This window comes from Phyllobates terribilis, unplaced genomic scaffold (genome assembly GCF_046119375.1).
Source record: "Phyllobates terribilis strain yellow unplaced genomic scaffold, ASM4611937v1 Scaffold_5__5_contigs__length_657084704, whole genome shotgun sequence".
In the NCBI taxonomy this organism is placed as follows: domain Eukaryota; kingdom Metazoa; phylum Chordata; class Amphibia; order Anura; family Dendrobatidae; genus Phyllobates; species Phyllobates terribilis.
In genome coordinates this window covers 34,594,583-34,617,824 of record NW_027362765.1, presented here as the reverse complement: position 1 = coordinate 34,617,824, position 23,242 = coordinate 34,594,583, and the positions used below count along the sequence as shown (strand labels likewise).

Here is a 23,242-nt window from a genome sequence, read left to right as displayed (position 1 = left end):
TTTGTTAGCTACAACATTTCTATTCTGGTTAAAAACATTTTACCTCACAGAAAGAATCAATTGTGATTCTGTACTGTCCTGTCAGTATACTCTTTAGGTTTCTCCCCTGCCCTGGACATGTGGTATGTTCAGACCATGTTCCTGTATGGTCCGACACGACCATTACAGAGTACGGACATATTTCGAAAATTATATCAGCACAGAAGCAATTTTTTTTAAACACATCCAGTTGGGGATCTTTTTATTTCAAGATCTATTGATTAAAATATACTTTGTACATGGGACAACCCCTTTATGGATATTATATATTTTTTAAATTGTTACTGACAAATTGCAGTAGTAAGATTAATATTATCCTGGCTATCTAATGTCAATGACGGAACAGGATAAAGGCAATGGAAGAATGTAGTTGAACCAATGAATAAATAAAAATAGTCTAGAATACTTTGTCAGAGTATAGAATTTTGCAAATGTTCGTTATACATAGGATTTGATACCAAAAATAGTCAAATTTGGAAAACAAAGAAGGAACCCCGAGTGTCCTAAGTGTAGGATTAAGTTGGCAACACTTATCAAATGTTATGATTATGCTGTATTGGGGTATACTCAGCATGGAACATTCTCCCTTTTGTGAATTCTCTGATGTACTACAAGATTTAATTTCCCGCTAAAGCGTTCCTCACATTCTGAGCATGAATATGGCTTCTCCTCTGTGTGAATTCTCTGGTGTATAACAAGATTTGATTTCTGCCTAAAACATTTCCCACATTCTGAACATGAATATGGCTTCTCCTCTGTGTGAATTCTCTGATGTATTACAAGATTTAATTTCACGCCAAAACGTTTCCCACATACTGAGCATGAATATGGCTTCAATCCTGTATGAATTTTCTGGTGTATAACAAGATGCGCTCTCTGCCTAAAACTTTTCCTACATACTGAGCAGGAATATGGCATCTCCCCTGTGTGAATTCTCTTGTGTATAGCAAGTTGGGCTTTATCCTTAAAACATTTCCCACATTCTGAGCAAGAATATGACTTCTCCCCGGTGTGAGTTTTCTGATGTGTAACAAGATTTGATTTCTGGGTAAAATATTTCCCACATTCTGAACATGAATATGGCTTCTCCTGTGTGTGAGTTCTCTCATGTCTAAGAAGATTTGATTTCTTGTTGAAATATTTCCCACATGGTGAGCAGGAATATGGCTTCTCAGCTGTGTGAGTTATCTTGTGTAGAGTAAATTGTGATTCATATGCAAAACATTTCCCACATTCTGAACATGAATATGGCTTTTCCAGTGTGGGAATGCTCTTTTGTTTAACAGGATTTGTTTTGTCTTTAAAAGATTTCTGTGATGAATCAGAAGACAGGACCTGTGTAACAGGATCAGAAGACAGATCTTCACTGTGAAAAGATGGAGTATCCGCAAAATAAGATCCAATCGAAGAGCAAGCGAGTGTGCTGTTAAGGTCATCCAATTTAGAAAATGAAGATGTCAGATGTCCCTCTGATCTCCTGGTACAGTCATCTGCCAAGAATGAAGCAAAAATTATTTTGAATAAAATATTATAATTTTACATAATTAGTACGTGAAATACTGATAGCAAGTCACAATTCAAATTATTCAGTAAGACAACAGTTCACAATAAATCAAACTTTAAATCAAGAGCCAGTAGACCATGATGTTCGGCTATCTTTGCCTCCCAAATATTGGAATAAAAAGCATGTAGCCAAAAATTATACCAATTAAAACTTCTACTCATACAGCAAAAAGCAATCCCCCACTGAGGTCCATAATGGAAAAATAGGTTTCCATATTACTAGTAGCTCATGACTCTTGAAAAGCAACATGGCTTCCATAAACCAATAAGCCACACTTGGCATCCACATGTTTAGGATTGCTGTAGCAGGATGAACTTTGGCAAATTATGGAAATTACTCTGCGACATCTATTAAGTGCCTATGGGGTCAAAATACCCAATACATCTATAGATGAATTCCTCTTTATGGCTTTTCTATTGTTTTACTTTGTTATTCTGGCATGTTAAGAATCTGAAAACTATTCCAGCAAAATCTGCATTCCAATACCTAAATGTCCTTTTCTGAACCCTGCCATTTACCTAAATATTTGTATACAACCATAGTTAAGGCCCCGTCACACATAACGAGATCACTAGCGAGATAGTTATTACGTCACGGTTTCGGGATCGCTGGGGAGCTGCCAAACATGCAGAACTTCCCAACGATTTCGGCTGCCCCAGCGATCTAACTAACGATCTCGGCGGTCGTTGGGACGCTTTCACACAGCAGCTATTTCAACGATCCACACCTTGATAGGGACTGTACTGTGTCACAAAGGCGTGCATAAAATTACTTTTCCGCGCCCCCTCATCTCTGATTGGCGGCTGTGACTCTGTATCCATTCATCTGGGCTTTGTTCCCGACAAGCGTTCTGGTTTATGGATTGTAGTAGTGTTCTTCGGCTGTGACTCCACATATCAACAGCCTGGAGAATTCTGCTAGGATCTGCAATCCAGCACGAGGCCAGAAACAAAGGATGGAATCACTATTCTGTTGCCTTCTTTATGCAGGGCGGAAAATGAGAACGCTGTAGCGACCACCAATCGGGGACGAGGGGCGCGGAAAAGTCCAATTTTTGCACGCCTACGTGTCTCAGTTCTGAATCGCTAACGAGGTCGTTGACAAGGTGTCAAATACAGTGATGCACACTGCCCAGCAGGAGCGCAACGACCCAGGAAGCTTTGTAACGATCAGCGCTCTCACAGCAGGGGCCTGATCGTTGTTACCTGTCAGACATAACGAGATCGCTAGCAAGATCGCTATTGCGTCACAAAAAACGTGACGCATCAACGATCTCGTTATGTGTGACGGGGCCTTAAGTCAGACAATATCCTAAGGTGAACAACCAGAACAATGTCCTGGACCACAGTGTTTTTCAACATTTTTATAACGTATTTAGATAAGGGAACTGAAGGTAAACTAATCAAATTTGCAGACCATGCAAAGCTAGGCGGGAAAGCCAACACTAGAGAAGACAAAGAATTCAGAAGGATCTCCATAAGCTTGAACAATGGACAACAATTAATAGAATGGTATTTAACAGGGAGAAATGCAAGATTCTACATCTGGGCAATAAAGTGTCAGTGAGTCAATAGTGATGTCGCAACAAAAAGGCAAAACACTGTTCTAGGATGTATTGAGAAGCATAGAGTTTAGCTCACGTGAAATAATTATCTCCCTATACTCCTCCTTGATCAGGCCTCATCTGGAATATTGTGTCCAGTTCCGGGCACCACATTTTAAAAAAAAAGACATTGAAAAACTGGAGCAAGTTCAGAGAAGAGCTACCAGGATGGTGAGCGGACTACAAACTTGTCCTACAAGGATCTGTGAATGTTTAGCTTGCAAATAAGAAGAGGAGACTTAATAGCTGTCTACAAATATATTAAGGGATGTCACATTGTAGAGGTGTCATCCTTATAATCATTTGTGCATGGAAACGCGAGAAGCAAGGGAATGAAACTGAAGAGAAGATACAGATTAGAAAAACAGTTTTTGACAGTGAGGGTGATCAATGAGTGGAACAGGCTGCCAGGTGGTAAATTCTCCCTCAATGGAAATCTTCAGAGTCTAGACAAGACATCTGTCTGAGATGTTTATTGAATCCTGCATTGAGCAGGGTGTTGGACACAATGACCCTGGAGGTCCCTTCCAACTAAAGGCCCCGTCACACATAACGAGATCGCTAGCGAGATCGCTGATGAGTCACGTTTTGGTGACGCAATAGCAATCTCGCTGCGATCTCGTTATGTCTGACAGGTAGCAACGATCAGGCCCCTGCTGTGAGATCTCTGATCGTTACAAAGCTTCCTGGACCATTCCTGGGTCGTTGCGCTCCCGCTGGGCAGTGTGCATCGCTGTATTTGACACCTTGTCAACGACCTCGCTAGCGATTCAGAACTGAGACACATTGAGGTGCATAAATTGGACTTTTCTGCGTTCATCGTCCCTGATTGGTGGTCGCTACTGCGTCCTTGTTTTTTCAGATCCCACCAGCGTTCTCCGGCTGTGACACCACTTTGAACAAATCAGACATCTTTAGCGAAGTAGGTATTGTTTGGGGTCTCAAATGAGTTTCCATTTTTAATTCATTTATAGGACATCTACCAATTATCTGCTATCATTGCTCTTCAGGGAGGGAGGGCTTGGCTTCAATAGCGATCTCGTTAGCGATCTCGTTATGTGTGACGGGGCACCAGGACCATTAAAATACTGGCAGCAGTTGTCGCGGCAGGTCTTCGCATCATGGGTGTTTCTGCCATGTCCCACTGGTTGAAGGCCTGCAATTGCAGGATCGTTTGCACGCTATTCACCGAGCTCCACTTCCCCATTGGCTCGGTCCACAGAGTCCACAAAGCCAGGCGGACAGTACGTAATTGCATCACGTCGACGAAGAAAGTTTTGAAGCGTGCAACAGGCCAAAAGAACAGAGTCTATTGATTTAAGCTTCATGTTAATTGGCGTATGAAAAACTCTGAAGCGGTTGGCCACGACAGCGTGTCAGAAAATGTGCTGTGTGGGTGTGTGTGCACGAGACCCCTAAAATATCTGCCCATGCAAAAGCATATATATACAGATAGAAGCCAAGCCCTCCCTCCCTCCCTGAAGAACAATGATAGCAGATAATTGGTAGATGTCCTATAAATGAATTAAAAATGGAAACTCATTTGAGACCCCAAACAATACCTACTTCGCTAAAGATGTCTGATTTGTTCAAAGTGGAGTCACAGCCGGAGAACGCTGGTGGGATCTGAAAAAAACAAGGACGCAGTAGCGACCACCAATCACGGACGATGAACGCAGAAAAGTCCAATTTATGCACCTCAATGTGTCTCAGTTCTGAATCGCTAGCGAGATCGTTGACAAGGTGTCAAATACAGCGATGCACACTGCCCAGCGGGAGCGCAACGACCCAGGAATGGTCCAGGAAGCTTTGTAACGATCAGTGATCTCACAGCAGGGGCCTGATCATTGCTACCTGTCAGACATATCGAGATCGCTAGAGAGATCGCTATTGCGTCACCAAAACGTGACTCATCAGCGATCTTGCTAGCGATCTCGTTATGTGTGACGGTTCCTTAACATTGCATGAGTCTTTGATTCTATGTACAGTCCATTTTTTTTTTTTTTTTTTTTTTTACATGAAAGTGAATGAACATTAATTAAAAATAGTTTTTCGTTTTTGCATTCCACTTGGTTTTAGTTTCTGTGGAGCACCTAATGGGTTAATTAGCTTCCTAAATGTGGTTTTGGATTGTATGAGTAGTGCAGTTATATAAAATCTAGACCCCTCAAAGAAACTTAAAGAGTTATTTTTTTAAGTCCCCCCCCCCCCCCAAAAAAAAAAAGGTTTTGTAAATATCTTTGAACGTATGAAAACTTGCTGCTAAACAATTTAAACCATGTAACTTCCTAAAAATGATGAAAGGATGTTTGAAAAATGATGCTGATGTCATGTAGATCTAGGGGAAATGTTATTTATTATTAATTATTTGCTGTGGGATCTCTTAATGTCAGGAAGGAAATACAGCACTCCAGGTCAGAGGTAGGTGTCCGGATAGGATCCTAATCCGTAATACTAAAAGTATGAAAAATCTGGCAATCTGAGGCGAGTATGGTGAAAAAAAACATGACTTATTACAGTGGTCCTTATAGATCCGGTGTATACACAGTGCTGCCTCCTCTACATCTTCTCCTACACCCTGTGGCCTGATACACATGTATGTTTGATAAAGGTCTCCTCTGACCGAATGGTCACGCATGATACACAATATCTATAAAAGGACCATTGTAATTTTTTTTCCCCCACCATGCTTACCTGCTGGATTTTTCTTACTACTTTAGGATCTCTTTTAAAAGGTCATACAAATTGAGAGTTTGAAAATATTTTGACCTAGATCTACCACTAAAAGTACAATGTCTTGAGGAAAAACACCAAGGTTACTTATCGGTAACCAGTTTTTTCACAACTCATGACAGCACACCTGAGAGAGGGATCCACCCATCAAGAACAGAAAACCTACTGAAATAAGAGGGAAGTAACTCCCCCCACATCAGTTGTGTTACACAGCATGGGAGGACATCCAAAAATGATATACATACCCAGCACCCAACTCTATAGTTAAACACCGTGAGAAAGGGGTGGGTGAATATGCAGGTGCTGTCATGAGTTCTGGAAAAAAAACGGCAAGTAACCTTGCTGTTTTCCCTTCACCCATGACCGCACACCTGAGAGATTGATAGAGAAACAAAAACACCTTAGATAGGGACCACCGCTTGCAGCATCCTTCTACCAAAAGGTTAGATCACAGGAGGAGGATCCAGTCTGTAGTGCTTAAAGAAAGTAGAAGGTGAAGACCATACTGTGGCTTTACTTATCTGGTCAATAGATACCTCCGCTTTTTCTACCCAGGAGGCTGCAACAGCTCTGCAGGAATGAGCTTTGATGCCCTCTGGAACCGGCACATTACTAGAAGAGTAAACTAATAGTCTGATCCACCTTTCTTATGGTACTTTTTGATACCCTACACCCTTTTCTGCTGCCCTGAAAGGCTACAAACAAGGATTGTTTTTTTTTCTCAACTGATAGAATACATGTTTGTAACCAATCAAAGCTCTTCTGACATCAAGATTCTGAATTTTTTTTTTCTCTCCTGAATTCCTAGGATTACAGAAGGAAGGTAGGATCATCTCCTGACTTCTATGGAATCTCATTGCTACCTTGGTAAGGTAGACCGGATCAGGTATACAATTCTATTATCGTACACCTGAGTACAAGGAGGGTTTATTGAAAGGGCTTGAATATCCCCAACCCTATGGGCCAAGGTCAGTGCTACTAATACAATGGTCTTCAAAGTAAGGTGCTTAACCGATAAATCTTGCAAAGGTTCAAATGGAGTTTTGGTTAATGCCTTCAGTACTAAGTTTAGGCCCCATCGGGGAACCCTTGGAATTGTGACTAGTCTAGATCTGGCAAAGGATTTTATAAACCTCGATATCCATCTATTAGCTGCCAGATTGTAATCTTATAATACTCCCATGGCTGAAATTTGAACCTTAAGGGTATTCGTAGCTAACCCTAGCTCTTAACCCTTTGAGAAACTCTATGATGAATTTAATTGGAACCTTCCCTCAAAAAAAAAAAAAAAAAAAAAACCCCAAACTTTCCACATACTGACGTAAATTTTTGTTATTGATTTCCTACTCTTCAATAGGATGGAAGACACTGGAGAGAACCCTTTCAGATTCAACAGGGCCCTCTCAAATTCCATGCTGTTAGATTAAAGCATTTCACTTGAGTGGTACACTGGACCATGAGTGAGAAGGTTTCTGGCAGGACCCATGAATCGGACACAGACATTAACCTCATTACGGAAAACCAAGGCCAAAATGGAGCAATCAAAATAACCCTTGCCGGATCCTCCCTGATATCTCTCAAGACTGTGGGATCATGACTATTGGAGGAAAGGCATATACTATCTTGAAGCATCAAGGGATCTGATTTAATGAACAGAATCTCTTCACTCTCCTGTTCTGCTTGTTAGCAAACAGGTCTATCTTTGACAATCCATACAAGTCGACTATCTGCTGAAACACCTCGAAGTTAAAGGGTCTATTCCCCTTGTTTCAGCCTGTTGCAGTTTAGGAAGTCTGCTTTGGTGTTCTCTGTCCCCTTTATATGCAACGCTGTTAAGGGTAGAAGGTGTTGTTCTGCTAGATGGAAAAGATAGTTTACTGCTTCCATTAGGGACCTTGTTCCCCCTTGGTGATTGATATACACCACTGTAGCGCATTTATCTGACATGATGCAAACGTGGTGAACAAGGAGGCAAGAAAACCTTTGTGATCTTTCTACTGTCCACAACTCCTTCAGGTTCAAAGTCTGACCCCTCTCGTAAAGCAACCAAGAACCCTGTATCGTCTGATCTCTCAGATGTGCCCCCAACCAGACATGCATACGTTGTAATAATGGTTGCTCACCGAGCAGATCCATGTGACCCCTAATGACAGGTTTGTCCTGACTATCCACCATAAGAGGGAATTTCTGATTACCAAAGAAAGTTTCACTTTTCCTTCTAAATGCCTTTTAAAAAAAAAAACAAAAACAAACAGTCTCTGTGCAGATAATACCTCCCACTGAAGCTGTCTCGTATGCTACTAGGCCATCATCACTGCTGGGATACAGGAGTCCCCAACAAGGATATTGCTTTCCTCAATGTAATTTTCAGAAACTCCATTGTTGTTGAGGCTAGGACTACCATTTTGTCCTTTTTCCCCTCGGGCAAAAGGAAAGTTTGTAACTCGAAGTTTGACGCCGATTTCTCTCAGTTGTGCTGCGCAATGTTTTTCTGATTTTCCCACAATCAGAAAGTCTAGGTATCGAACAAAGAGTATTCTGAATTGGAAGATAGGCCGTCATCTTGGCTATCACTTTGATGAAGACCCTTGGTGCCACAGACCAGCCGAATGGTAAGGCATTGCACTGATAAGACTTTATTTCTCCTTGTATAAATAAAGCGACTCTTAGAAACTTTTGATGGTCTGGATGCATCAGGAAAGGATAATACAGTGGAGAAAAAAAAAAAGTATTTAGTCAGCCACCAATTGTGCAAGTTCTCCCACTTAAAAAGATGAGAGTCCGGTAATTGACCTCATAGGTAGACCTCAACTATGAGAGACAAAATGAGAAAACAAAAACATGAAAATTACATTGTCTGATTTGGAAAGATTTCTTTCAAAATTTGGTGGAAATTATTTGGTCACCTACAAACAAGCACGATTTCTGGCTCTCACAGACCTGTAATTTCTTCTTTAAGAGGCTCCTCTGTCCTCCACTCATTACCTGTAGTACTGGCACCTGTTTGAACTTGTTATCAGTATAAAAGACACCTGTCCACAACCTCAAACAGGCACACTCCAAACTCCACTATGGTGAAGACCAAAGAGCGGTCGAAGGACACCAGAAACAAAATTGTAGCCCTGCACCAGGCTAGGAAGACTGAAGCTGCAATAGGCAAGCAGCTTGCTGTGAAGAAATCAACTGTGGGAGCAATCATTAGAAAATGGAAGACATACAAGACCACTGATAATCTCCCTTGATCTGGGGCTCCCCACAAGATCTCATCCCGATTCTCAAGAACAGTGTACAAAAATCCCAGAAACACAGGTGGACCTAGTGAATGACCTGCAGAGAGCTGGGACCAACATTACACAGGCTACCATCAGTAAAACTACGCCGCCAGGGACCTAGATCCTGCAGTGCCAGACGTGTCCCCTTGCTTAAGCCATTACATGTCCGGTCCAGTCTGATGCTTGCTAGAGAGCATTTGGATGATCCAGAAAATTATTGGGAGAATGTCATACGGTCAGATGAAACCAAAGTAGAACTGTTTGGTAGAAACACAACTCGTCGTGTTTGGAGGAGAAAGAATGCCAAGTTTCATCCAAAGAACACCATACCTACTGTGAAGCATGGGCGTGGCAACATCATGCTTTAGGGCAGTTTCTCTGCCAAGGGGCCAAGACAACTGAGCCATGTACATGAAAGAATGAATGGGGCCATGCATCATGAGATTTTGAGTGCAAGCCTCCTTCCATCAGCAAGGGCATTGGAGATTAAACGTGGCTGGGTCTTGCAGCATGACAAGGATCCCAAGCACACCGCCAGGACAATGAAGGAGTGGCCTACCCAGTCTCCAGATCTAAACCCTATAGAAAACTTTTGGATGGAGTTGAATGTCAGTGTTGCCCAGCAACAGCCCCAAAACATCACTGCTCTAGAGGAGATCTGCATGGAGGAATGGGCCAACATACCAGCAACAGTGTGTGCCAACCTTGTGAAGACTTACAGAAAACATTTGACCTCTGTTATATATCCTTTGTTGGCAATGACAAAGTATTGAGATGAACTTTTGTAATTGACCAAATACTTATTTTCCACCAAAATTTGAATTTTTTTTATTCCAAATCAGACAATGTGATTTTCAGGATTTGTTTTCTCATTTTGTCTCTCATAGTTGAGGTCCACCTATGACGTCAATTACAGGCCTCTCATCTTTTTAAGTGGGAGAACTTGCACAATTGGTGGCTGACTAAATACTTTTTTTCTCCACTGTATGCATCCTTTAAAAAGTCTATGACCACCATGTAAAAATTCTGAAACAGGAGCTTCATGGCCATGTTTATTGATTCCATCTTGAAGGTGTGATATTTTATTTAAAATTGATTGTCCTGAAAGTTTTTTTTTTTTTTTTTTTGATTAAAAAAAATGGTAAAGGATGGGGGGGGGGGGGGGATAAAATACTCTTCCTCCAGTACCTCACACAAGACCCGTTTCCCTACTAGACCCAAGACCTTTGTCTCTAAGGCCAACTGCTTCTCTGGTGACCTTCTGGAGGGGGAGTGGTGTCAGTATGAAGGTTTGTAGAGGAATCTGACAAAATTCTATTTTCAACCCTACCTCTTATTTCCAGAATCCAGTTGCTGGAAAAGGGTTTTCCCAGGCCTGGATGGAGAGGAAAAATCTTCCCCTCATTTGTGGATCGGCATGATTGGGAAGATTTTTTTTGCTCCCTGAAGAGGGATCACCAAATGTAAATCCGGGATCTTTTATGTTCCTATGCCCCCATTTCCTTCTTTCTTGTGGAGGATGTCCTCCATTATATTTTCTCCTCAGAAAGGACCCACTATTTGGATCTGCTGCAAAAGAAACTAGTAGAGCCCTTTTTATCTCCAGAATTTTCTAATCTCTTATCCAATTTTTTCCCCAAATAAGAATTGGCCGTTGCATGGGATCGAACAAAGTTTGTTCTTTGACTGAAAATCTCCTGGGCAGCCTTTAAGCCATGAGGCCCACCTAGCCGCATTGGATAAGCCTGCAGACTGTCGCTAGAGAGACAGAACCTGCTGATGCATCTGCTAAAATTGCTGCAGCTCCTTCCATTAATTGCAGATTAGCCAGAATCATATCCCTCAGGGTCTTATCCTTTAGTTGTTCTTCTGATTGCTGAAGCCAGATTATTAAGGAATGAGTGGTACAGGTCCCTGCAGTTGCTGGTTTTAAACGCCCTGCTGCAACTTCGTCAGAGCCCTGATGAAGCTGTGGTGAAACATGTGTCGGTTCCCTTGGTGGGCGAGCTGATTATACTCCTTTTACGACTGAAAAGTTGTTTTTAAAGCACCATTTTTAAGCATTAATAGACTTGTAAACTGACATGCACTTTATGGCAAGCTACACTTGTTAGGTCCATGCACACTTGTACTTCTATTGACTGACTAGCTCACCCAACAATTGTTTCTGTTTGTGGTTTGTCTTTTTCTGTGCCTGGATTTGTTTGAATTGTATTGTGATTTCCCTTTAACCTTATCTAATAAAATTGATGTTTTTATTAAAGACATTGTTGCACTTTTGTTCCTGGCACATTCGCCCTAACTCAATTATTATATTTGGGTTAGAGGAGACCCATCTGATTTATTAACCGGAAAGGTATGCTTCTTCCTTTGCTCCAAACCCCCAAACATGACTGTGGCTGGAAGGTCAATTTCACAGCCATCTCCTAACTGTGAGGAGATGCCCACTTAAAGACCATGATACTTTTCCAGCATGGACCACCATTTTCATCAATATTATTATTGTGTGTTATTAGTGATTTACTTGATGTGTTTTATATAGTTCTGCTTACTTGTCAGTATGGAAGATTCACTTGTAGAATGTCCAGCATTCCACTAATCTCATCTTTATCTCAGGAGTCCATTGTTTCAACAGCCAATAATCTCATTAGGCGAGTGTAGATTGAGACACAGTGGAGCACCCCCCACAGGGGGTTTTACAGGCAGTCTGAGATGAAGGCTTCTAGAATATTCTTCATTGTTTTAGCGATCAGTAAATACTTAAGGGGAAGGGTGTCAGCACTTCTGAACTGGGAGGGGGCTGACCCCAGGAAAGTAAAGGAGAGACATGTTTTAGTCTAGGAGTTGGTGGAAGGATGCCGGAGGGTTAGGATCTGTGGCTGTGGACCTGGAGCTGATGGATGGATGACTTACGGAGTGTTGAAGATCTGTTATCAACTAAAGTGGATAAACGTGCTACAGTTGTGGATATGTCATGTAGATTTAAACTTTGAAGGACTGTTGCTACTGGATATCTGTGCTTTCATAGTTTTATCTGTCATCTGGAGGATCATGGACTGTGGCTACAGACTATACTGGCTGGAGATACGAAATCTGTGGCCCAGCCAAAAGTTAGGAGACTGAGTATGGCCTGATACAAAGCCAGTGGAACTACTGAACCCAGATTTGAAACTTGAGGACTGAGAGAACTGTATTTTGGCCATTTACCTGGAATTGCTTTATTACCATGGATGTGATTAATAAAATATTGTTGCATTGTTAACCTGCCTAAGTGATTACTTACAACCCACAACCTCAAATCTTTCAGTATCCAGGAGATTGGAGATAGTACACTGTCAAAATGGCGCTAAAACAACATGTCCACTCTTTATATGGAGAGGGACATGTGACTTCAGCAGCCAATGACAGAAGCCCTTGTGTATGGTTCCTGTGCCCTGAATGGCATGCTAGAATCTGCACACAAAAAAAAAAATAAAAAAAAAATTTAAGATCATTAACCTGCCGCTACTTTGACCTCTCCTACCCCCTCCCCTCAAACACGTCCCTCCTGCTCATCATACAGCAACATTACCCTAGCCAAAGTCCTAATAAATACACTTTTGCCAAATTGGGCAGATTTTCAGGAAATCCAATCACGAATCCAAATCTGCAATGTTCATTTTTCTCAAATTCAGCCCGAATATGTTCCAAACATGTTCACTCAACTAACCAAGGAGTCCAGAGTCCCTCTGCTCCCCTGCATGGGTCGGCTACTGCTCCTGCCACATGAATGGCTGCCCCCCCCCCCCCCCGCTGTTGAGGCTGCTGCTGATGATCCTCCATGATATACCAGGAAGGAGAGCTGGAGCACAAGTGCTCTGTCTTTGGTCAGACCTCATTTTAAAAAAGGGACCACCACAGCATCTCCTTGTTGGACAGCCTTCTTCTGTAATTCAGACAATCCCTATACCAATGATTGTCTGTCTCTAGCATCATGTCTTCCCTCTATCTGAAACTGAATTTCTCCTCCAGCTACTAACCTACCAATACCTGACTTTTCAATTTCCTTGGGTGGCGCCACCATAACTCCCAAGCAGCAAGCTCACTGTCTTGGAATCATATTTGACACACAACTTTTCTTTATTCCCCATATTCAATCACTCGCTCGGGTCACCTACACCTTAAAAACCATCTCCAGAATCTGACCTTTGCTCACATTTGATACTGCAAAAACCTCTTAATTTCGCTCTTATTCACTCTCGTCTGGACTACTGCAACTCTTCTGATCGGTCTTCCTCTAAACAAACTCTCCTCTGCAATCCATCCTGAATGTGGCAGCCAGGGTCGTATTTCTATCAGGCCGCTTCACCAACACCTCTACCCTGTGCCAGTCATTGCACTGGAAACCCACTCACCACAGAATACAATGCAAACTCCTCTCGCTCACCCACAAAGCTCTCCAGTTCTGCACCGCCCTACATCTCATCCCTCATTTCTGTCTATCGCCCCTCCATTCTACAACTGATCTAAGAAGGATATCCTCCTTAATCCAAACCTCACACCTCCGTCTCCAAGACTTCTCTCATGCTGCACCAGTTTTCTGGAATGCACTGCACAAAACAATCCGACTGATATCTAGCCCCCATGTCTTAAAACCTGCTTTAAAAGCATATTTGTTTTGACACTTTTGAGGTGGTAGTGGAGAAAATAATTCAGAAGAAGTATTTGGCGATAATGAGCAACACCACGCACACATTATATGAGCTGTTCATGAGGCAGAGGAGCACCTTCAGTAACAGTCTAATCCGACTGCTATGGGAATGTACAACAACTGCCTAAGCGTGAAATTCTCCAAGTGACTTGTGTATTATTGGCGTTCTTATATTGTACTGACCGGTCATGAATAGAAGTGTATGAGATTATACCTGAAAAATTCTACTGTTATGTTGTAATTCATGTCTATGTTCTGCTGCGATAGTGTAATTTCCCTCAGGATCAATAAAGTGTATAGTGTTGTATCGTTTAGTAGCAATACAGTGACTACTTGATTGTGATATGGCTGGACTACACCACCAATAAAGCAGCCACAGTCAATGACTGAAAAGAATCTGTAACTTCTCTACATTTAGTGGTTACTACTCACCTAGGCTATTATCTGTAGGAATCCCCTCATTCAACCACTCATTGAACAGCTCGTCACCCCTCACATATGTCTCTGTAGTATTAATATAGGTCAGATCTTCACCCTGAAACCAATATTGTAAAAGTAACAGACAGATGGAGAAGACACATCTATGGTCAGCTCTAATCCAGTCATCTCCACCGTTCTCATTACACAAGTACAAAACATATAATACTGGTGGATAAAACAAGACTGAACACAAGATCTTCACAGCTGTCTACACATCATAGGGGAGATCCCATGACACCTTCTCTCCATCTACCTGAAGATCCTGAGGAACATTGGCATCTTCTTGATTACAGTCCTGTGGAAGAAGAGGATAGGGACAGTTCTCTGGTGATGTCGTCATACTGGATAGATCTGGAGGAAACACATACAGGGACTGAATTCATTCTTTACATACAGATAATTATAGGCTGTGGGTATTTAGTTCGGTCTATTACCTGGTGATGTGTGAGGGTGGGGAACCTCCATCCCCATATCTGTGTGTCCTTCTAAATACTCCCACTCCTCCATGGAGAAATAGATGGTGAAATCCTGGTATCTTAAAGGAAATTGACACATACAATGATAGTGGTTTGTTTGGATAAGGTTGATGACTGAGTAGCAGTAAGGCTATATTCACACATGTTGGTTTTTCAGCGTTTTTTTTTGCTGCAGATTTTTATGCAAATTTCCAGCAGCCTTTTGTAGTACCAGCAAACTATGAGAAACCAGAATTCTCTGTTCACACATTTTGTTTTTTATGTTGCATATTTTGTGCCTTGGTTGGGTTTTTGGAAAATAGAGCATGTCACTTTCAGCGTTTTTCACTCCTTGGAAGTAATGAATAGTGAAAAAACGCTGAAAAAAAAAGTGTCAGGTTTTCTTTTTTAGTGAAAAATAAGCAAGTACAGCAGTATGTGAAACTCATTTATTTTTGTCGTTTTACCATCTTGTCTTGGTCACTGAGATGGTTGTTTGTATTAGGAGAGTTTAATTAAATTAGTGATGTGTAGAGTGTAAACATTAGCTGAGCTACCTGCGAGATTGAACAATACCTGTGGTCCAGCAAGGTGTGAAATTGAACAATGCCATGCAACTGAATGGCAGACCCCATAGAGTGAAAGTAAATAGTGTCATACAAACTCAATGCATTGCCAGTGTCTAAACTATTCCCTCCCCCCACTATGCCAAAACCAGAATGAGAAAAAAAAAAATGCAGCAAAACCTTTGACGCAGCCAATTTCCTGCCAGAGTTGGGTTTTGCTGCAGATTTGTGATGCTAAAAAAACCCAACTTGTGTGAATATAGCCCAAGTGTTACAGGTTCGGTCAGGAAAGACTAGCAGGGCACCAAACCAAATAAAACATTTTAGACCACACACGTTCCTCCTTGAAGTCTGCAGCTGAATACGTTTCTCGTAGACTCACCTCCCATAACCCTAATTCTAGTCTCATTTACCGACACTGGAATCGGCATTAGCAATACTGGAGGAGATATTCATTACACGTGGCATGAGAAATATCTACTTCATGATGAGGACAACAGTCATTTTCTACTATGACTCTATAAACATATTTGGCCAGAGGCAGTCACTGACTACATGACCACCAGCCGCCTGTATGAGTGTTTTCCATCTTCCCCAGGCTATAATCTTTTAATCGTGTCATCCCAGGCAGATGTCATCTTTGTTATATAGCCAACATCTGTCTGTAACTGCAGTAACTGGAACTTGCTGCGATAGCTGTAGTGTAACAATTTTAATGGGGAGAACCCATTTAATGAATGCAGTCTCTCTCAATAGAAGTGTATTGTGCAAGACCACACTCACTAGCTGTATAGAGTAAGGCCGCATCCACTAAACAGGTTCTGGCCGGGAGTATGCATATTGCATGCTAGACTGCCATTCCTCAGCTTTTAGGTTCCCTTTGAGTGGGATTTTCTCACTACAGTAATGCCAAACATGTGTATGGTAACTACAGTTTAGGCACACTGTGGGGCTCAGCAGGGAGTGGAGACATTTGGATGTGGGAACACAGATTTTGCTGGATTCGTTTTTGGAGGCGAGGGGTGTTAATTTTGAAAAACAGATTGTAACCATTTCTTTGTCTCTCTGTGGTCATCATGTCTCCATAAAGCATTCATTTCTCCTAAAATTGAGCAATGGTTGACCTTGACTGGATGGGACTCATTGGCTGTGCAACATCCCCTTTTTCTTAGAATCCATGCCAAAGCATAGAATTTTCTATTCTAGCCAAGGACAAACAGTTTATAGTTATTTTTGAGACATATTCCAGGCGTCATGATGGTACCACAAGTATATGCTATCATATCAAAGATTTTTTTTGTGGTCTCTGAAAAATGATTGGCAGAAATAGTAAAAACAAAACATTGTGTAAGATTGTAAAAATACTATACGTAATCAGAGCCCCCTTATAAAAGATGTGCTCATCTCATAATAAACAGACTTTTTTTTTTTTTTTTTCCAATGAAGACAACCTAGTGTCCAGTCTTCAACAAACTTGGGTATGTAGGCTAGTCAATTCTACATTCTAATAGAGAGAACATCTCACCTCTAATACTTAGCGGAAAAATTGTTAAATATCGTTGAAAGCCTCAGTTTCATCTTGGACTGAACGACTAACTACCCTCCGTTACAAACAAAAAACCAAAACCCCAGGTAAGTGAGTATTTCACTGGCAAATCTTTTCTTTCCAAGAAAGGAGGCTTTCTTGGGACAGTGTTGGGTTAAACACAAAGCAAGTAGACATGTAATATGGGCCATACAGGCAAGTATAGATTCAGATTTCTATCACCTGTATGCCCATATTAGAGGTTCGATATGTCCCAGGGGGAGACAAATTCCCTTTAAAGGAAACGGGAAAAAAAAAACCTCAAATAGAGAAAAAAGTTGCACTCTTCGGTGCTAAAGCATGCAAGCATGAACTATATGAAATAAATGCAGGCTTTAGCCTAGGAGAGTGTTCACACTAGATTGGTTCCCAGCAAATCGGAGATCACCTTGTTGTTGGCTGTTGGGCATGCATGAATTGGCCAAATTATGTGCTTGTAAATAGATGGCTGCTTTTAGTTCGCACTTGTAGACACCAGTTTTCTGATTTGGAAGTGACAGTGTTTTTGCTACTCAAATAGAGAAAGCTATAGCCGATATCTGTTTGCGGCTTATAATGGTTTGTTCTATTTGCTCATTTATATCAAAATTTGTGATAGTCAAGAGTGTAAATGTGTCTAATTTTAAATCAACCTACATATATGACACAAGAACTAGAAGAATATAGCAATATAAAATATATAGTTTTATTATTATCAATTAAAAAAGACTCATGATAAAGTGCAAATGGAGGGATACACAACTAAAATGAGGGGGTACCTGGGCAGATCAGTATATTAGTACATTATACAATTTATGTGTCTGGTCTGAACATAGTGAATTTTAAGTACATGCCATATACTGGTTACATAAAGTGCATACCATATAGTGGTTACCCCATATTAAAGTACAGTGTGCCCAAATTCATTATATAAATCAAACTCAATATACATAAAATTCCATGAATATAGATTAAATAAATAAATAGGTACCCCAATTGGGGTCACCTGGGTCAGTACACATCTTAACTCTGTGTTCATTAATTGCTTGGTTTACTTTATTTATTATTATTTTTTCATCCTTATGGTACCTATTTATTTATTTATTTATTTAATCTATATTCATGGAATTTTATGTATATTGAGTTTGATTTATATAATGAATTTGGGCACACTGCACTTTAATATGGGGTAACCACTATATGGTATGCACTTTATGTAACCATTATTATGTAACCAGTATATGGCATGTACTTAAAATTCACTATGTTCAGACCAGGCACATAAATTGTATAATGTACTAATATACTGATCTGCCCAGGTACCCCCTCATTTTAGTTGTGTATCCCTCAATTTGCACTTTATCATGAGTCTTTTTTAATTGATAATAATAAAACTATATATTTTATATTGCTATATTCTTCTAGTTCTTGTGTCATATATGTAGGTTGATCTATTTGCTCATTGTTGCAAGAGGCTCGGGCAATGCATGAAATTGTATGAGAAGTGTTGAAATGAAATTTGAAGATGTTGCTCTGATCTTGAATTGCATTTAAAACAGACTGTGCCATGTTCTAGAACAAATATCGTATTTTGTACGGTCAATGATCTTTAACAACTAAATGCCTTGTGCTCAATGTATAAATAGCATTGCGGTTCGCTGTGGCCAACAGGATTTAACACTTAGGCAGGAAAGATTTATCCAGCACAAAATCCAGGGAATTCATTAAAAAATTGAAATTTATTTAAACATGATTAAAAAGAGTGTATGTTAAAAAAAATGCTCAAAACAGCACGCTGACGCATTACGAACTGTGTTCTTATTCATAGCATAGCCTGAAGGTTGGGGGGGGTCTGTTGATACAGTGGTTGAGGGTTCTTTATGGGTGACTTCCTTGTGGATAAACAATCAATTCAGTGTAAGGCTGTGTGCCCACCATGCGTTTAAGCGTTTCCGCAGCAGCAATTCCGCTGCAGAAACGCTTAAAAAACGCATGGTAGAAGGTCTGCCATGTTCCCCAATGATAATCCGCATGTGCTGTGCACATGCTGCGGAAATTTCCGCTGTGGATCATCATTGCGGAAAAATCCGCAGCACTACCAATTATTTTGCGTAATCGCGGCATTTTCACAGCCATTGAATCGCTTAATATCCGCATGACTATATGTGCACTTGCGGATATTAAGCGATTCAATATGCGGATGGTGCCCGGGTCGGGAAAAGAGGAGACTCATCCAGACCCGGGTACCATAGTACCTGTAAAAAAAACAAACAAAAAAAAAAAACATACTCACCTTCTGATGGCCGCCGGTCTCCTTAGCGATGCGTCTAGTGTGTTGGGCAGCTCGATGGTCTAAAAGGACCTTCCATGACATCATTTAGTCATGTGACAGGTCATGCGACCGCTGACGTAGGTCGCGTGACCTGCCACATGACTAAATGACGTCATGGAAGGTCCTTTTAGACCACCGCGAGCTGCCCAACACACTGGACGCATCGATAAGGAGACCGGGGGCCTTCAGAATGTGAGCATAATGTTACTTTATCTTTTACTATAACTTGGTCACACTATATAAATCCATGTTGGTTGCATGGATTTATATTGTGTGACCAAGTTGTCAAGCACTTTTCCAAGTAATGCTCATTGTTGTACGCTTGTCCCTGGCAGGAAAAACGCATGTACAATCCGCATGCGTTTTTCCTGCCAGGGGAGATGCTGAAACGCTCAGGAAAAATCATTTCTGCATCGTGGGCACATAGCCTACCTCGTTGGTTGGACAATATAGTAAACAAGGTGAGAGGTTCCACAAATAGAGGAGATACCCTGTTCTGTGCTGAGGCATTGGAATGTTTTGGGAATTTCTGAGGGTGTTAAGATGCAGTACATGTGCGAGTGTGATTGAGGAGGTGTGAAGGTTGATGGTTAAAATGTTCTCCATATGATGTGTATGAATAAAGGCAATTCTATTACTCTGATTAGAAAGAACAGAGCAATAGGGTGTCTGCTGGAAGAGTGCATCTGACACCTGTAGTGTCACATCAATATAAGAAGGGAATCATTAGTATAGAGTGTTTTCTTGTCATAGTTCCACACTCGCCCCACATACATTAGGAAAAAGCTTGAGCATATAGTGCATTCTAGGTGGTATATGCCACAGTGGGAGTATCATATTGTGCATGACTTATTTTACGGACTCTGATGTGGTTTCTGGAATAAACATTGAATCCTCACCAGGATCAGAACAAGCAGATTTAGATGTATTTAGAATATGTAGCGATTGTCTTGGGAACCATTTGGTTTATAGTAGTATATATCTATTTGTTCTGCTGGGTGTGTATCAACATCAGAGCGGAGAGCTGCAGTCCAACTTCTTGCACTAGAATCAGGGATTGCTGGTTTTGGTACTAACCTAGTGGTATCCGGGTGATTAAGTAGCAGGATACAGAAGATAGGGGGAGGGGGGGGGGGGTTCGCTACTCATGACAGCTGCTATGGGAGCCAAGTTCACCAGATCGGGGCAGGATTCGTGGCTTAAAGTGCAGGATTTGGCGAGACTAGAACATGGGAAATGGGCAGTGAAGGATATTGCAAAAACAATTGGAGGGCAGGCATGCCAAAGATGGCATGCCTTGATGCTAAATGGTGGAGACTAACTGCGAGCATGGTGTGTGGATAGAAAAACATGACTATGGTGCACAGGTTGCGGCATAGAATAAGAATATCTGAGAAACATGATCTCCTTAGAATTGTGATGAACTCTGGATCAGAGAGAATACATACTGTAGAAATAAACCTGAATATTGACTTCTCTTGGTTTGGAAACAATAAGGTTTGTTAATATTCTAGTTACCTATTGTACTAAAGTCAGCTAGTTTATTTACAAGAGCAGGGAGATTAGCTCAAACAATGAGACCTGAGCTCTGCACCTTCCTGACCTGTGACTGATGACCTTAACCATATATGCAAATATAGAAAGGGTTTTTCTATCCTGCTGGAGAGGGAATCAAGGAGAATCAGAGAGACACTCTTCGGGACAACAGATTGATTGCATGGCTCGATAGAGACATTTGAATTCTACATGATTCCAGCCCAAGTGTACACGGCCCTGACTGGAAGGATACAGATCAGCTCCATTGACACATTTTTGGAGACCAGGTTGGGACAATGAAGTTACCTGACCCCATGGATATGTTTGGGGTTGCCAGGTGGGACCCGTTGGTCGCCTGGAAGCCAGTCTTCATGACAGCAGATGGATAACATGCCTCGATCCAGAGAGACACTACTGGATGAGAGTAAGGGACCACAGCCCTGGCTGGAAAGATTCAGAACTGCTCCATTGACCATTGCTGAACTCTCAGAGACGATGTGAAGAATCCAGGTTGGAACAATCAGGTCACCTGGCCACATATCTCACGACTCTAATCCCGGCAAGCTAGTATTGCCACACTGTTTACCATCACCTTGTGTTGTCAGCGTAGTGTTCTGCCCATGGAAGACCCCATGTCTTCACAAATACCATATACTCATGACTAATCACTAGTGATGAGCGAGCATGCTCGCCACTGCTCAGTGCTCGTCCGAGCACCTCACTGATCGACGCTTGCTGAGTATTTCCGGGGTTGCTCGGTGGGAGCTTGCGTCCCCTCCAAAAGAAGTTTGGTGCTCTTTAGAGCGCCAACCAACATGCAGGGATTGCCCGAAACTCATTGTAATGCCGCAGCCATGGTGGTTGTGGCATTACAGTGATTAGACCTGATGACGCTGTGCGGCCATCCATATCAGACCTGGCGCCGCTGTGCTAGTCACAGTCACTCTGGAATCACGCAGAGTAGGGAGAGATTTGGTTGTGTATTAGGTAGTGTAGGGAGAAAAACCCGTACATTACACATACATCTTAAACAGTCCTTTTGAGGACTAACTAATCCATCTGCAGAGATATCAGGCAGGCAGGGTATATAGGCAGGCAGGCAGGCTATATAGCACAAGAGTGTCCATTCCAATTCTGCCTTCTGCTGCTGTTAGATATTTCTATACAAAGGCCCAGGTCTCAGGAATACTTTTTTTGGATCTTAATCCTCATTATTTGCTTAAAAAGCAATCCAGAGAACACCATTTTTTCTGTGCCATTTGATTGTTGGCACTGCAGAATACAGCCAGGTCCTTTCCATATTACAGCGCTAAAAATCCAGCTATTTAAAACCGTTTTCTCTGTCACACGGATCACATACGTTGTCAGAAAATGCTGCCATTTCTGGCTTCCATTAAAAATTTCCTTCAGTGTGTCAGTGAAGTAATTCACACCAGTTTGCTGTTCAAACTACTTACCTACAGGCCAGGAATTTAAAACTCTTTTCTCCGTCACACGGATCACTTCCAACGGGCATTGAAGTGCCTCCAAATTTTTGGCAGCCCTTGCATTCATTGCATAGGCCAACACTATAGGAGACTCTCTCCTTTCTAATGGGAATTTGTCGTTACTGTGGCACTGATCTGTGTCTTTAAAGTCTTAGTGAGTTTTTTTTTTCTAAATTTGGTCAGCCGTTGGACTCACTGCCTACCCTATAACTGTATAGCAGACTACCTTTCTAATGGGAACATGTCATACTCGTCACTGTGGCCCTGCTCTGTGTGTCTTTCAGAGTCCCTCCATCATCAATGAAACAGGTTGTGTCTGATGTCTCACACACACCACATTGCCAGATAAGGTTGTAAAATGTTAAAGTGACATTTCCTGGTGAATGCATTTGCCTAAAAAAAAAAAAAGAAAAAAAAAAAAAAAACACACAGTAGGATCTTCCTTTAGTATAAAAACAGTCGCCAGTGTAATCACATTGTTCAGCTCATGCACCTCCTCCTCCATCTCCGAAATGACCACATCAGTCACAAGCTGAAAGCACTGCAGCACTGCCTTTGCCAAGCAGCAACAGGCTGTGCTGAAGATAACATTCTTAAAGCTTAGGTGACAAACCGCCCAGCTCTGCAGAGTTGTTGAAAGCTGTAACACAGCAGCTTGATCTGTGGCTCTCACCGCTGAACATACCGCCAGGCATGGTCGTGTGTGACAATGGGCGGAATCTGGTGACTGAGAAATGACAGCCGGAGTAGATACGTTTTCCCTCTATGCCAGTCCTTTCACCGAGCTAAAGAATATGGCTGTGGTGAAATACAACTCGCACTGAGAAGCCGTTTCAGATTGAAACACATTGGGCTCACCAGAGGATTTGATTCTGAGGGATAACCTTTCTCCCCCGCTCAAGAGCCCCATAGCAGCTGCAA

At 41.6% G+C, this 23,242-nt stretch overlaps 1 pseudogene; it reads right to left on the bottom strand.

The window, feature by feature from the left end:
- Positions 1–606: 606 nt before the first annotated feature.
- The window catches only part of LOC141271410 (uncharacterized), a 140,666-nt pseudogene continuing 118,030 nt past the window's right edge, over positions 607–23,242 (bottom strand).